Below are 14,454 nucleotides of genomic sequence, written 5' to 3'. Positions count from 1 at the left end.
ACCACCAAGTTTTGATAACTTCGTCAAAAGAATTTGCAATAATAGTTTGGTCAAAGAGCGGAATTCGCTCCGAGTGACAATTAAGTTTTACGTCGTCCCTGACGCAATCGGATACTAATTGATTCCCCGCAGTGTCGCTACTTTTATGATTACCACTACCACTCCCTCCCCCCAACGCCCGACAATAGAAATACAAGTAGGCGGCCCCGATCGAGTTGAACAAGGATGAAGAGGAGTATCGAATCGATCGAGAGCGCGCGACTCGTATTTCCCACTGACGACGAGTGTAAATTCCGCTCTCGCTTTCGTCCAAGCCCAATCCTAAAAATAAATACAAGCGAGGATCCATGTCGTTACTCTACCCCCCTCTCCTCCTCCTCCTCCTCCTCCTCCTCCTCCTCCTCCTCTTCGCCTCCATTCTCCGCGGCACAAAAGGCGCGGAGCGAAAGAGAGGCATTCGCGAGCCTTAGACGTGCCAACACCTCCTTCGATTAAACGCGAGCCACGGGAAGAGCCATCATAAAACAATCAAAACAACCAAAACGCACACAGGCAGAGAAACGGAAATTATGAAGTTGAGGGGAAAATGTTGATTAAGCGTTAAAGGAAGCGTTCCGTAAAAGTGATATCGGCCGATCCAGAATGGAGCGCGTAAAGGCAAAGGTCGATCGTCGTCGCCTTGATTATGATCTCGCGATATTTCTTTAAGGCCGTTTCTTTCATTTATTGACAATTCGAGCGGGCAATTAGCGGGACCTATGCGTTCCATCTTAGCCCCATCGCCATTATATTTACTTTCCGTGGCTTATTATTACAATTTCTTAATTGTTTCTTACTACCCCCGGCCCTGCGACTCGTGGCACTACAAGCTTTTCGAGCCTTAAATTTATTGGCTTGTTATATTATATTTCATACCCTGGAGTTTCATCTTCGGGTAGTTGATTTTTTTGTTTTTTGTATTGTTTTGTATTGTTTTGTATTGTTTTTTTGTTTTTGTGAAATGCATCGGATGATCGCGATGTCGGGATTCAGGCATTTGCGTGAGCGCAATAATTTACGAGGAAACTTAGCGGATTCGATATGAAAGTTCAAACGTATGCTCGACGATCAGACGCAATGATTAAGTTATACATCATGATCTCGGCGCACATTTTTCTAGCCGCAAATTTAACATTTTCCAAGTGATATATGAGTGAAATGTTGTCAGTGCGAGAGTAAATCACGAGCGTGTTTTATTTGTCGCGTTGTATGTCAGCCGTGCTAATGCGAATGTATGAATTTCTAATTGAAGTGAAAGTGAAAAACGTTAGTGGGACAGGGGAATGAGCGCAACGGCTAAGATAAGTAATTGTAAATATTATGAATTAAGAGCGTTGCACGGTGAGCGAAATATACACGATCTAATTACATTAGGAGCTTGGAGAAACGAATTGTCGATTAAATTGACAATTTCTCATTTCCCCCGAGGACTTTGTAGCTTTTTCTTTTTATAACAAATTCAATTACATAATATCAGCTCGTTTTTATTTATAATATTAATGTAATGAGGAACAGTTTGGAAGTGCATGTCATCGATTATGTCACTTGTAATAAATGATTTAATTTTAGCTAAATAAATAAATCATGAATATTAGAGAGAACTTTTAAAGCAATGTGTGTTGGTATGTACGGTATAATAGTTTGCATTTTTAAGAACTTATAAAAAAAAAAAAAAAAAAACCAAAAAAACTAGGGATTACTTACTAGTTATATTTTATTTAATCGAGAGAAAATTCGTATAACTCAATGTTAAAATTCACTATTTTTTTAATCGAATATAAGCGTTGGACATCAGTTTAATATTTATTCGTCGTTAATGTTGAATGAATTTTTAAAAATTATAACTTATAATTTACAAATTGATAAATATAGTTGTTTCGCTCAATTTCGCAATATTATTAGCCTACAATTATTTAATACCAATTGATATTAAAATCATGTAAATTATATCGAGTAAAAAAGCAATTTCCAAATTAAACAACGAATACGCTGATGCTGCAATAGCTTGTCTGTTTTAAGATTTTGTTTGAAGCTTGTGGAGAAAATAATGCATGATTAATTATTCATAAGGGGGAGGGCGTATATTTTTACTTAATCTTATATTTAAATTTATAATGTCTACAATTTTCCTTACATTAACTAGAAAATTATAATCATTCGACTCACGTGGTTAACACTCTTAGAGCAGCAAGAATTTACGTACCTCACCTGTAAAGACAACAGAAATAAAAACAAAAAATTAATAAATATCACAATATCACATAGACGTTACAGTATAAAATAAAAATTTACCCTCATTCATCCAAATATTCATCTAAATTATAATGCTTCCAATTGATATATCGACAGCGCAATATAACATCTTTAAACGCATGCGAATATCAAATGGCGAATAATTACGTATAAACATATATATAGATTATAGTCTTTTATTAATTTCAATGCGAACGAGAAATTTTATCTCGATAGCACGCATTAATGTTGTATTAAAAAAAAAAAAAAAAAAAAAAAAAAGAAAGAAAAAAAAAATCATTTTCCAATACTTTCAATTCGAATTCTTTACTGTGTTAGATCTTTATAACATAACTTTCTTTCAATGTTAGGCAGATCGTATGAGTAGAGTTAAAAAAAATAGATATGAAACATTCTGTACAGTTGGTAGCCATACTTTCGAAGCACATTCGTGCGGAACATTATTGTTAATGGATTATGAGACTTACGAGCAAGTGATTCACATCTCACCAAAAGGCGAATCCACGACGTGACGTTCACAAAACGCTTGGTTGGTATGTATTTTCTTGAGCTATTTAAGCTACATGGAGAACGAGAGCGAGAGACAAAGGAATGATGATAGTGAAAGAGAGGTAGGTAGAGAGGGAGAGGGACAGAGAGAGAGAGAGAGAGAGAGAGAGAGAGAGAGAGAGAGAGTATGCGCGAGTACATATATACAGGAATATAAGAATTTACATTTAAATTTTTAATATTTTTGAGTCTCGTCGTTTATTTGTTTAAACGATTATTGTATTCGTACAAATTTTATCCAGCTTAACGTGATCAGTTGGATAATTATTCTTATTCTTCAACATATACCGAACGAAAACTGTTAATTATGTCGTTGATACCACTGAAATCCTTAAATAAAACGGCGTTGATATAAGTTTACGCTTACTTTTATAAGCCTAAACTTGCGCATACTTGTTATACGGATAAATAATAGACGGGGAATAACTGCGCTTTAAGCTTGAAACGTAAAATACAATCATAACAAAAAGAAGGTAAAGTTAAAGTATTAAAATGATAATATTTATTCCCATTTGGTTCAATTAAGAGCGGGATATAATGCGCACGCGCGTCGCTTATTAAAAATAACAATTACAAAATCTTAACAAAGAATCCGCTAGGTATAATAGCTCTGCTTTATAAATCCGTTAATCTATTTAGAATGATATTTACCTTCCAATGCGTCTAAAATAAGCTGCATATCGACGTATATCGATGCTTCGTCCTTGTAAATTTAGTTTTAATTTCGAATGATTAATAATCTCGCCCACCGACGGCACGACGATAAACTATTATTTTCTTTTTTCTTTTCTTTCTTTTTACAGCTACGTTCAAACGTAAATCCCAATGCTAATAAGCATAGAAGAGCTTGGCTGATGAGATAAAAATATTGGAGGAGGAGTCGAGTCGTGGTACCGTTGGAAATGTAGAATTATTCGGGTACACGGGATATAAGGTAAGGCTACTTTTGTGTTTGTGGAGCGAGTGTACTTTTGCAGGTAAGAAATAAAGTGACCATACATATGAAAAAACAAGTCAGATATTATGCAGAAATGTATAACGGAAGACATTGCTCAAAGTGCCTATTATTCCAATAACTTTTAGCCCGATAGAATTGCCCAGAAAATCTTAAAGCATCCACATAATACATGTACTTGGCTTCGGAGTGAAACGAACTTTGAATATTTAATCGCTAAAGATTTACATTTACGTTCACGAGGGGACATGTGTCTTCACATTACTCAACACGCGTACACTCTGCTAACAATAAAACGCTTAATGTTCGAATGCTCGTTGTTTTCTTTTCTCCCTTTATCCCCACCCCCTAATCGCCAAGTATATCACCACCACCAACCACCCTCCTCATACGTAATGCGTCCATACAATTAATTAATAATACTCGAGTAATCGAGCGCATGCTAATGCTTCATTAAATAAAACATGTTCGTTATAAAATTGCCTATGCTTTAAACGGCGGCACATGAGCAATGAGAGTGAGAAAAATTTGAGATTAAAAACGAATCCTCTTTGTCGAGGCTCTCGAATAAAATTATAATTACACCAATTATCGTCGGCGATTGCCTAGTGATTGAAAATCAAGGTTACCGGGCGCCGCCTCGGTTCCACTATAATCAGTCAGCTAAATGTTCCGCCCCTTCCCCCTTCCCCAAACGGTTCCCAAAATACCTCATGGACGTACGTTCGCGGCTCGTTTTACGCTCCAGACGTCAGGAATCCGCAGCCACCGTAATAATAAGGGGTAAGAAGAAAATATGCGCGTCAGCGAGAAGCGAGCCGCCGGCGAAAATAATGGCTACTTCGCCGTCCACGTTCGTCAGGAGTCCTGTGAAGCAGGTCTGGGACCCTGAATGGGGCCGTCATGTCGCGAGGCAATCGTGAGCCCGAGTCCTCCCCCCGCCCGCCCACCCCCATCCACCCAACCCCCCCCCCCCCCACCCCCATCCACCCAACCGAGTGGTATTTTCGCGGCGCCGTAGCAGGGGGTAGTTGTTCGTTAAGATCAGGGATCGTGTGCGCACGAGGAAACGACACGACGAGGAAACTACTACGCCAGGATTATTCTGCCATTCGAGTCACATTATACCGTCGGTGGGCATTTTCACGGGCATTTCGACTAGGCTGAGGGGCCCAATCGTAGTTCCGTACTGCAATGGAGTGCTGGAGTGCAGGAGTGCAGGAGTACAGGAGTACAGGAGTGCAGGAGAATTGGTACAATGTAAGGGGAAGGGGAAATTTGGAGAGAGAGAGAGAGAGAGAGAGAGAGAGAGAGAGAGAGAGAGAGAAATAGTATAGGGTGGTATAGAGTGGTAGGGGTAGGAGTAGCGGTTAGAGATTCTTCGGACGGATGAATGATCGATCACGGCAGTTTAAGACTATGCAAATGGGACGAGCGTCGCGCACATTCGCGATTGTCCGGAAAAAATTACGATTCCTCGTCGAAGGTCATGCGGTGAGACTCCACTTTATCTGGCAGATTGATTTTCGAGCGATCGCTCAAGCTTACATTTCCTTCTTTTATCCGACCGCATCTTGCCGTTTATGAAAGGGAAAAAGGGGTTAGGAATGAAAAGGCTGCTGTTACTGCTGCTCCTCGAAAAACAAGGATCTCGTGCACCGTTAATAATGTGACGTACGTGTGCTTTCGAGTTTCAACGAGTGAAAGTTTACATCTTTTTGTTAAAAAATACTTTACCTTCGAGCTTTTTAATGCTGCTCGCGAGTACGCGTTGACAAAACAGCATCGGCAGGGAGTAGCGTCTCTCGGATCTTGTTCATTTTCAAAAATACTCGCCCCCCTCCCCCCGCCCCACAAACAGATTGGGTATTATAAAAATTATCTAGACTCGAAGTGAATGTCTTTGCTCGAGGAATCGCCGTCAACTGAAAAATGAGAAACTAGTGGCGGGTAAATATAAAGTCGTTGCGTAATTGTGCTTGAAGAATTAAAAGTAATTCGTGGCTGCGTCCAAATAGACGACAGTTTCATTCAATCGACTATATCTTTAAATTACAACAATATTGAGAAAAACAATATGAATATTGTTTCTATTCTTTTTTTCATTTTTTTTCCTTTTTAATATTAATCCATTCAATCTATTCAATATTAATAATGGCAATTGAGTCGATAAATTTGTTGTTAAAGGAAAATTGGGAATAAAGATCGCCCGAGCCCATGTGTGCCCATGTGTATCGCTGTATTGGTGTAGTTTGGACAGAAGATGAAGAAGAAGAAAAAATTAAATATTCCAATTATCTAAAGTATTAAAGTGAATTTTTTTTTTAAGAACTCGGGACGGGACTTTTTCAATAAAAGAAAAATCTAAATCAATATAAACTGCCGCGCTTATAATAACTACAAAAACATTAATTGTCCGTATTAAAGTGAATCTGGTGTTTTAAGATCATCATTAGATCATAAAAATTGAGGAAAATAATAATCATTTTCTATCTTGGAAATGTTTGACATTGAATTTTCTCGTTAAATTATTTGTTCCTTCATTTCTTAAAAAGCAAAAAAAAAAACAAAACTAAGAATAAATAAATCAAACACTAATTATCTTATTGTACATATGATTCTTACTCTCTGCTTAATAATTTTTTAGAGCAACGAAGCCGTTGTTGTGTCGATTTTCATGCGAGTCGAAAACTCCTCTCGCACAATACAAATATCTCATCGTTCTCTCTCACCGAATTCTTCTTCTCGTCAATTTGCAACGCTCGACTTTTCTCTAACAACGGTATACAAAATCTTTCGCTATCTTAATTTAATCTTAAGTCAATCGTTTCCACGGTCGATGGTAATTGCGCGTCGTCGAGCGAAGTCACAACTCTTCGATAATAAAATGGACGTTTGTGGCTACTATGTGGACTATAAACCTAGACAACTTCTTGGCATTAACGTTATCCTCCCCGCTCTCGCCACCGCCATCGCCACCGCCTCAAGTTTATTGTAAACAGCATTTTAAATAGGATTCTAGTGGATAAATTAGTCAAAGTAATTGGAATTTATGTTTCACCCCGTTCGCCGCGTACTCCTCTGCTAAAATGACACTCGCATTGTCCGGCTGATGATGCACCAGCACTGCCAGCGTATACGCATTGACCTTTAGATTTATCGGATTCGAATTCCGCGCAATCCGAGCCCTGATCCACCGCCAAGACAGGAGCGAGCGACGAGTCGAGTATGCGAACGAGTCCCGAGTGATTCGCTACGTACGGCGTCGCCGAAAAATGCGCCGGCAATGAGATCATAAACGGCACATGTCCGTTGGCCACGGCGACGAGCCGAGCGAAAGCCGAGAAGTAAGAGATCTTGGGTAGGCGGGGGTGTCACACACACGCACGCACACGCACGCGCGCACACACACACTCTCTCTCTCTCTCTCTCTCTCTCTCTCTCTATCTATCTATCTATCTATCTATCTATCTATCTATCTATCTCTATTTATCTATCTATCTATCTATCTATCTCTATTTATCTATCTATCTATCTATCTATCTCTATTTATCTATCTATCTATCTATCTATCTCTATTTATCTATCTATCTATCTATCTATCTCTATTTATCTATCTATCTATCTCTATTTATCTATCTATCTATCTATCTATCTATCTATCTCACTCACATACCGTTTGCCACGCGCGACGGAACGATATCAATTACGGATCGAGTGACGGGGAAAGTATAACCGCGCGCACACGTACAAGCCGATGTGGTTGTGTGAGTCGGGCACGGGGTGGAGGCAAGGCACTCGTGACGACGCCGTCGATGCATCACTATGCGCTAGCTCGAGGACATGAATGAAGGAAAGCAGAAGCGCGAATGAATGAGAGGGGCCGGCACTTACGAACCAACCGAGGTGCTGCATGAAAATTACTCGGTTTCTATGTTACCGCTTGCCCGAGTGTCTACTCCCCTCTACTCCCCCCCCCCAACCATCCACCCACCCACCCACAACCCTGTACAAAAAAATGCGTCCGCACGCAGACACGAATGGACGACCGGTGCGATTGCCCAACTCCCGTCGAAAAGTGTCCCCACTGGAACGATGACGAGTGCAAGAAATCTTACGCGTAAGCGTACCGAGAAAAAGAAGAAAGCGTAGAGTCGGATTATTTTTTTGTTTGTTCTCACTTACCTCGGTAATATAACCGAGATGCGTAGCAGCGACCACGAGTCGCTGGACTTCTAAATTCTCTTCTGCCGTGTGCTGGCGCTTGCGTGCAGCAAGCCTTCATTTTATTACACTTTCGGCCCACTTTTCACTTCCGGCTTTCAGCGCAAAAGGTCGTGAAAAGTCTCGACTGGATTTTTCACATTTTCGGCAGAGTTCGTACTAATAACGCTTATCGCACGATGAGCCCAGCATGAGGTTTTGACAGTAGCGCCTGAGCCGTGCAGTGCTCGATAATGTATATCCGAAGAAGGTGAAAGCACATCGGAGGAAATAGCATCGTTAAAAATGTCGCGTTCCCGTTAATTGCATTTGTCGGGCGCAAGCGGAACATCGCGCTCGAAGCCCCTCCAGCCCATTAAATTCGTCCCGGCCGGCAACGATGCAGGCGACATTAAAATTGATGAATCGCGCGACCTCTCGAGCCTCATCCCCCATCCTGCCTCACTTTCTAAAGTCCCTAAGATACAGGAGCGCGCGGTCAAAGTAACAAAACCCACCGGCGTGCGCTTCTCGCACGCACCCGATGATAAAACTCCTACGTCGGCGTTTACGATCGTGAAATAGGACACTTTCACCATTACTTCATTACCGCGCTTAAAATGAATAACATCAACGAGAGATGTCGTACGCGTATTTCTTTCTGGCCCACTCTGCTGTGATTCATGACCGAGTAAGCCCGTGAGACCGCCTGAGGGACGCCCGGCGGCTATGCCGCCAGGCGCGGGGTAAGCGAGGGGAGGTGGGCACGCGAAATAGGAAAATCGAGTCCACGTCGATGCGACGTAAATTAATCGATCGGTTTTATCGGCACGGAAAGCCCCGAGTGCCTGGTGAGTCATCGTCGCCGGCGACGAGACGGCGGATGAGGACGCGGGGGTACGATCGTGGGACGGCGAGGTTCGCGGGGGCCGGGAAACGTAGCTCCTCGCGGATCGAATGGCGCGTGAAAATTTTGTCCTTCGGGGCAGAGAGGCAGTGAAGAATTGACGTTTGAACATTTGAATTCTCAACTGAATTGAAAATTTGATGGTTTTAGTGGTGCGACTAGCGAGTTACTACTTAGCGAATCCAAATGTATTTTGTCGTAAGCAGAGGGGCGAGATCACTTGGCCGCTTGTAATATTGAAATATTTGCTCGTATTATTTTGCGAAAGTACCAATCATACGCTATAATAGAGCGATAAATAATGAGGCCTTAACGAAGGTATCGCTAATAAGTGTGTCATTAATAAAACGCGAGTTTCCTCCAAAGTATAAATTATTACGCGTCGATGTTTAATAAGAATAATGCGATTGAAGACTTTTGGTTTATCTAACGTTGTGTAATAATATCTCACCTGCCTATCGTCCTTCGGACTCCTACTTGATTAATAATTACATCACATCTCTAATCTGTCTAATACTATCGCATCTGCCTGTCTATATACATAGTTTATATATAGTAAATTGTAGATTTCTCATGTGAAATACTCGTCGAGCATTTAATGTAACGAGATGACTTACGATCAGAATTTGATCGAACGTCGTTGTCGTGTTGACGGACATATTATGGAGAAAAATAAGGTCGTGTAACCTAGGGTGACATTTCAATTTCCCAGATAAGGTCCGATATCTCCCACCCTATTATTGTTTTAATCAATATTTACAGTTTGCTGTTAAAAGTAAAGTGCTAAGGCATACATTTAGAACTATATTAAAGCCACAGTGAGTGCTGGAAGAAAAAAAATGGCAGTAGGGAGCACAAGTTTAGTTGATATTTTTTTTTTTTAATAACACTTACTCTTAAGCAGATAAGATTATGCACGAGAAGATTGAGCACATAGATACGAATATCGTGGTTTCATTACTTGTCAAGTGACTGTGTCGAAGGTAATAATGTGCTGGGTAAATTAATTGAGAGACAAATGAGGTTTGTTTAGGCAGAGAAAATGCTCGATAACGTGGCGAATGAAGTGATTATAATAACCAATATAGCTCGCGTTTTGAAATTCTATTGAAAATTAAATTGAATTTCACACTAAACGTAAATTGAAGTAAATTAAATGAATTTCAATTTCATGAAACGTGTAATAAGTTTTCACATCTACATTCCTATCGGGCAATGTAAAATCTTTTATGAAATAGAATTATCGTCAATTCCATTGATTATGCATATCCGTTGAATATGATTTAAAATTTGGTAACGGATATTTTGAAAATTGTAAAAATATTTCGAGAGCCGAAGAGATAAAGGACTACCGAATATACTTGAAATGAGCATTAAAATTTCGATTAAATAAACATCGTTTTGATAACCAAATGGATACTTTTATCTAACAAATAAATATCATATCTCCTTCGTTGTTATAAATAACAAAATTATGCCCAATGGCAATCGATACAATACATACAAATCATCAAAAATACTATAAATTAAGTATAAATTATTATATTTAAAAACGAGTCACCGTTCCTAGCGCTACTTTGATGTAATTTCCTCACCAACGATCCAATTAAAGAATGCAAAATTTGAGTATAACTTTGCTTTATTACTTAGAAGACAATTAATTTGCAAGTACGGGACATTGATCGACAACAATATTGAAATTACGAAGGATCAAATGCTTATGGGCATGCAATGAAAACGAAGATTCTTACGTATTATATAAAATTGTGTGATTATTATTTATAAAAAAACATTGATTACTTCTTTAAAAAAAAAAAAAAAAAAAAAAAAAATGCCTAACATCTTATTTAACTAAGCTCTCGCGTTACCGAGGTAACCAGATGGTAAACGTAAAATATCTGAAATTTGAAATTTAATCTTTAAAGCCAAGTAGCCAAGAAAGTTTCTTTACTTACAATTTAGACGGTAACATTGCCTATATATTCTTGTTGCTTTAACAAAGTTTTGCATATTTCATAGTGGTCTCTCAAATTTCATTACACTTCATAAATCTCTCGCCCTGACGCTTGTTGGTTGATTATAAACATTACGACAATTAACGTGATAATCTAATGAGTTATTTTATCAAGTGTTCGGCAACATTAACAATGACTTATTAGCCGTTTTAAAAGAAAGTCTAACAGTTAAAAGCTTAGCGATTTTATCATTTCATATCATAAATAGATAATATTTTTTACTCTAGCGGATATTTATAAAAGCCATGATCTTGTAAGATCGTGGAAAGCATTATTATTTATCATTCATTGTTAAAATTAGTTTGTATTACGTACTTTTCTCGTGCTTAATCTTCTTATTCTAACGTGGAAGATGTTGGTATAAATTTGCTTATAATTTTTAACGAAATTCTAACGTGGAAGATGTTGGTATAAATTTGCTTATAATTTTTAACGAAAAACAACAACAACGACAACAACGACAACAACGACAACAACGACAACAACGACAAAATCGCTTCATAGAAGCAACTAATTCGAAAGAATGTATCGAAAGTGTTTGACATGTTTGTCAAAACGATAAAATTATTATAATTATTATAACTATTTATGGTAAATCTAACTTTCGTAAAGTTTGTTCTAAATTAAAAATTATATGAAAAAATCGCGGTTATACAGCTTCAAAATTTGCGATATAATAATTTTAAAGCATACGTATATTTATTTTTAATTAATTATACTCTTAAAATTATTTATTATACAAATTTTATATTTTCAAGCTGCAATAATATTATTGAGAAAATTCTGTGTCGACGGTAGAAAGTAAGATTGTCTTTGAGATATTCTTATCGGGATTTATTCATAAAAAGGAAATTCTTTTCACAAAGCATTATTCATGCTGTTCGTTACATTAACAAAGTTTGTATAAGTTATCAGAAACTTGTTTTGTAATATTTTTATAATTGCAAATACGCTCTTGCTGACATTTTATTGTTCATCTATTAATCTTCATGTTCATTAATATACACGAAGCGCTATGATTATTATTTAAAGAATTTATTCAATGACATATATATGAATATGTACGCGCTAGTTGCGCTCGTACTTGCACTTTTCATAAATATTGTGAAAATTTATTTCCGATTACTACCATCACAATTCTTTAAAAACAAGCAAACTCGCGCATTTTCCTCATTCCTTAATTTTTTTTTTCTTTTCGAGTACATTATTTACGCAATTTAAAAATATTAACGTAATAATTCAATGTCTTTTATGCCGCGTTGTTTTTTTACAATTTTTTCGTCTTCCAAACTTCTTCTAGTAAAAGAAAGAAACAAATGGTCAAATAGGAAATAAAATTTAATGGCTTTGAAATATAAATAAAATAGGAAATTGGTAACAAAACTAAATCACATGATAAGTTTGAAAATACGTAACAATATATTACATTATAATTGCTATCTGCTATATGTATTTGTGGTTGCAACTTACTCACTGCAATATTACAACAGCAAACAATAATAAATAAACTTCCAATATATTTATGTAATACAAGTTAAGGAAAAAATGATAAAAATTAATAATATTTGGTTAAATAATTATATTGTTCACTAATTAATCATAAGACCTACATCGACAATTTTAATCTACAGGAATAATTGAAAACGCTTATACATAATCTCTAGTACATAATGTTGAAGTACAATAAAATTCATTATCTCGTGAAATGCCATTTTTAAAGCAATAAAAAGTGAAACCGATTTAAGTTATGAAAATAAATATTGTCAAGGCTCGAGAGTAACACTATCTATTATTTCCATTCTTAATCGTGAATTTCCAATGAGCATAATATAGGAGGTTTACCAGAAATTTCTAAAAGTACAATGGCTCCGTCCTTCTCGCTTTATTTACAAACACTTAAAACTTTTATCATCGTACCTTGAAAGTATTCCTCTCGGCTTGCGCATGAAATTTTTCATACGCACGACGCGAGGCCAGAAAAGAACTTAATGCGTTAAACAAATACTTGGCAACGAGCAAGGGCCAGCAAGCTTCCTTAACTGCACTTGGATTCCATTTTACATCGTCGTAATAAATTTTTCGCGCTCGTCGTTGCACACAATGTGTGCGTACGCGCGTGTGTATGCTCAGCGGTGTGCCTCGAGAGGGGTTGGAAATGTAAGAGACGATGACGACGTTGGACGACGATGGTGACAAAGAAGTGAAAAGGAAGAAGCGATTGCCCGATTTGTTTCACGAACCTTTTGCTTTGCTCCTCCCGTCCTATCTATCTGGCGCATCCGCAGCGTGCACACGCGTACGCTTACACGCGCACACGTACCAACATTTACGCTTAAGCGGCTCTTGAGCTTGAGTAGGAGATCGATGAGTCTCGGCAAATTATTGGGACAGAGCTGTGGTGGGAAAAATCGATAAAATTTGTTTGACCTCCTTCTGGCACCGAAAGCCATCAAACGTCTCTCCAGTTCCGCTCTTAACATTTGCTTTTTTTTCTTTTTTTTTTTTATCGAATTTATAGCCCATCGACACCGGATAAACGACGCAGGGGAATCTAATCAGCCTTGATTGGGAATGATTCGTTGGCTAGGATCGACAGGAGCGGCGTGCATCCTATACTTTTACAATGCAAGCTCCATGAAAAGGAGAATAAAAACAATTGTTTTGAGTAAATTATCGATGACAAGTGAAGCACTGTTTTAAGTATATACGCATGTTTTTTTTCTTGTTTTTTTTTTGTCTTCAATTTATATGGCAGATATTGTGAAAAGATATCGCTTACACACGAAGAGAAAATCAGTATACAAAAGCTTGTTAGAGCGGCTGATGCCGAAGAAGGAAATTACGAAGTAAATCACATTTGATTTTGTAGGATGTTCCGCGATTGTTACTCCCTGCTATATTGCACAGTTAATTTTTTTTATTAACCGCTGTAACGGAAGTCGAGACTGTGCGAAACGAAACGGCACTCAACGTAGAAATTAAATTGGCGTTTGCGCTTGTTACGTATAAATTGTCGAATGGCACAAGTAAAAGATTCAATATTAGATATGAAAAAAGCTATTGTCTCGTTGTGCAATGAAAGGGGAGCGAAACCGACTCGATCCGACCATCAAAAACTACAGGAATAATGAATAAATAATGAATGAAAGAAAAGCTTTAGTCTTGGTGCTGATAAAAAGAAAAAAAATAGAAAAAAAGGGGAAAAAAAAGAGAGAAAAAAATAGAAAAAAAAAAGAAAAAACGTTATTTATTAAACGGCTGCAGAAGAAATTTTTATGAATGGCACTCGATGGTCGCGAAGAACTTTTAAGCGAGCTCGCGTCCCATTAAGTAAGAGTTCGAGTGGACAATTCAAGCTGATCAATGCCGGAGGCGAATCTAAATTTTTTGTCCATCCTGGCGGAACGAATGGGATTGGACGACATATCCTTCGTACATTCTCGAGGAACAACCTCCAAATAGGTCACTGAGCTAATGCCCTCGTAAATTACTTTTGGCTGCAGCTCGTCAATCTCGATATATTAATGATTTCC

The 14,454-nt window shown here is 37.9% G+C and overlaps 1 protein-coding gene across 6 annotated transcripts in view; it reads right to left on the bottom strand.

The window, feature by feature from the left end:
- The window catches only part of Spec2 (CDC42 small effector protein Spec2), a 92,374-nt gene that overhangs the window by 34,220 nt on the left and 43,700 nt on the right, over positions 1-14,454 (bottom strand). For 2 of the 6 annotated variants that reach the window (XM_011501350.1, XM_011501353.1), the window contains exon 2: positions 2,243-2,247. The exons of 1 other annotated variant lie outside the window; for it this stretch is intronic. The gene's annotated coding sequence lies outside the window, so the exon portion shown is untranslated. Of the gene's footprint in view, positions 1-2,242; positions 2,248-2,759; positions 2,893-3,492; positions 3,511-5,533; positions 5,599-14,454 lie in introns of those variants that run through there. 3 more of the 6 variants (XM_011501354.1, XM_011501351.1, XM_011501352.1) reach the window with 3 other exon arrangements.

The sequence above is a fragment of the Ceratosolen solmsi genome, unplaced genomic scaffold (assembly GCF_000503995.2).
Source record: "Ceratosolen solmsi marchali unplaced genomic scaffold, CerSol_1.0 scaffold3, whole genome shotgun sequence".
Classification (NCBI taxonomy): domain Eukaryota; kingdom Metazoa; phylum Arthropoda; class Insecta; order Hymenoptera; family Agaonidae; genus Ceratosolen; species Ceratosolen solmsi.
Note: the sequence above shows the minus strand (reverse complement) of the source record. Positions and strands in the feature narration are given on the sequence as shown.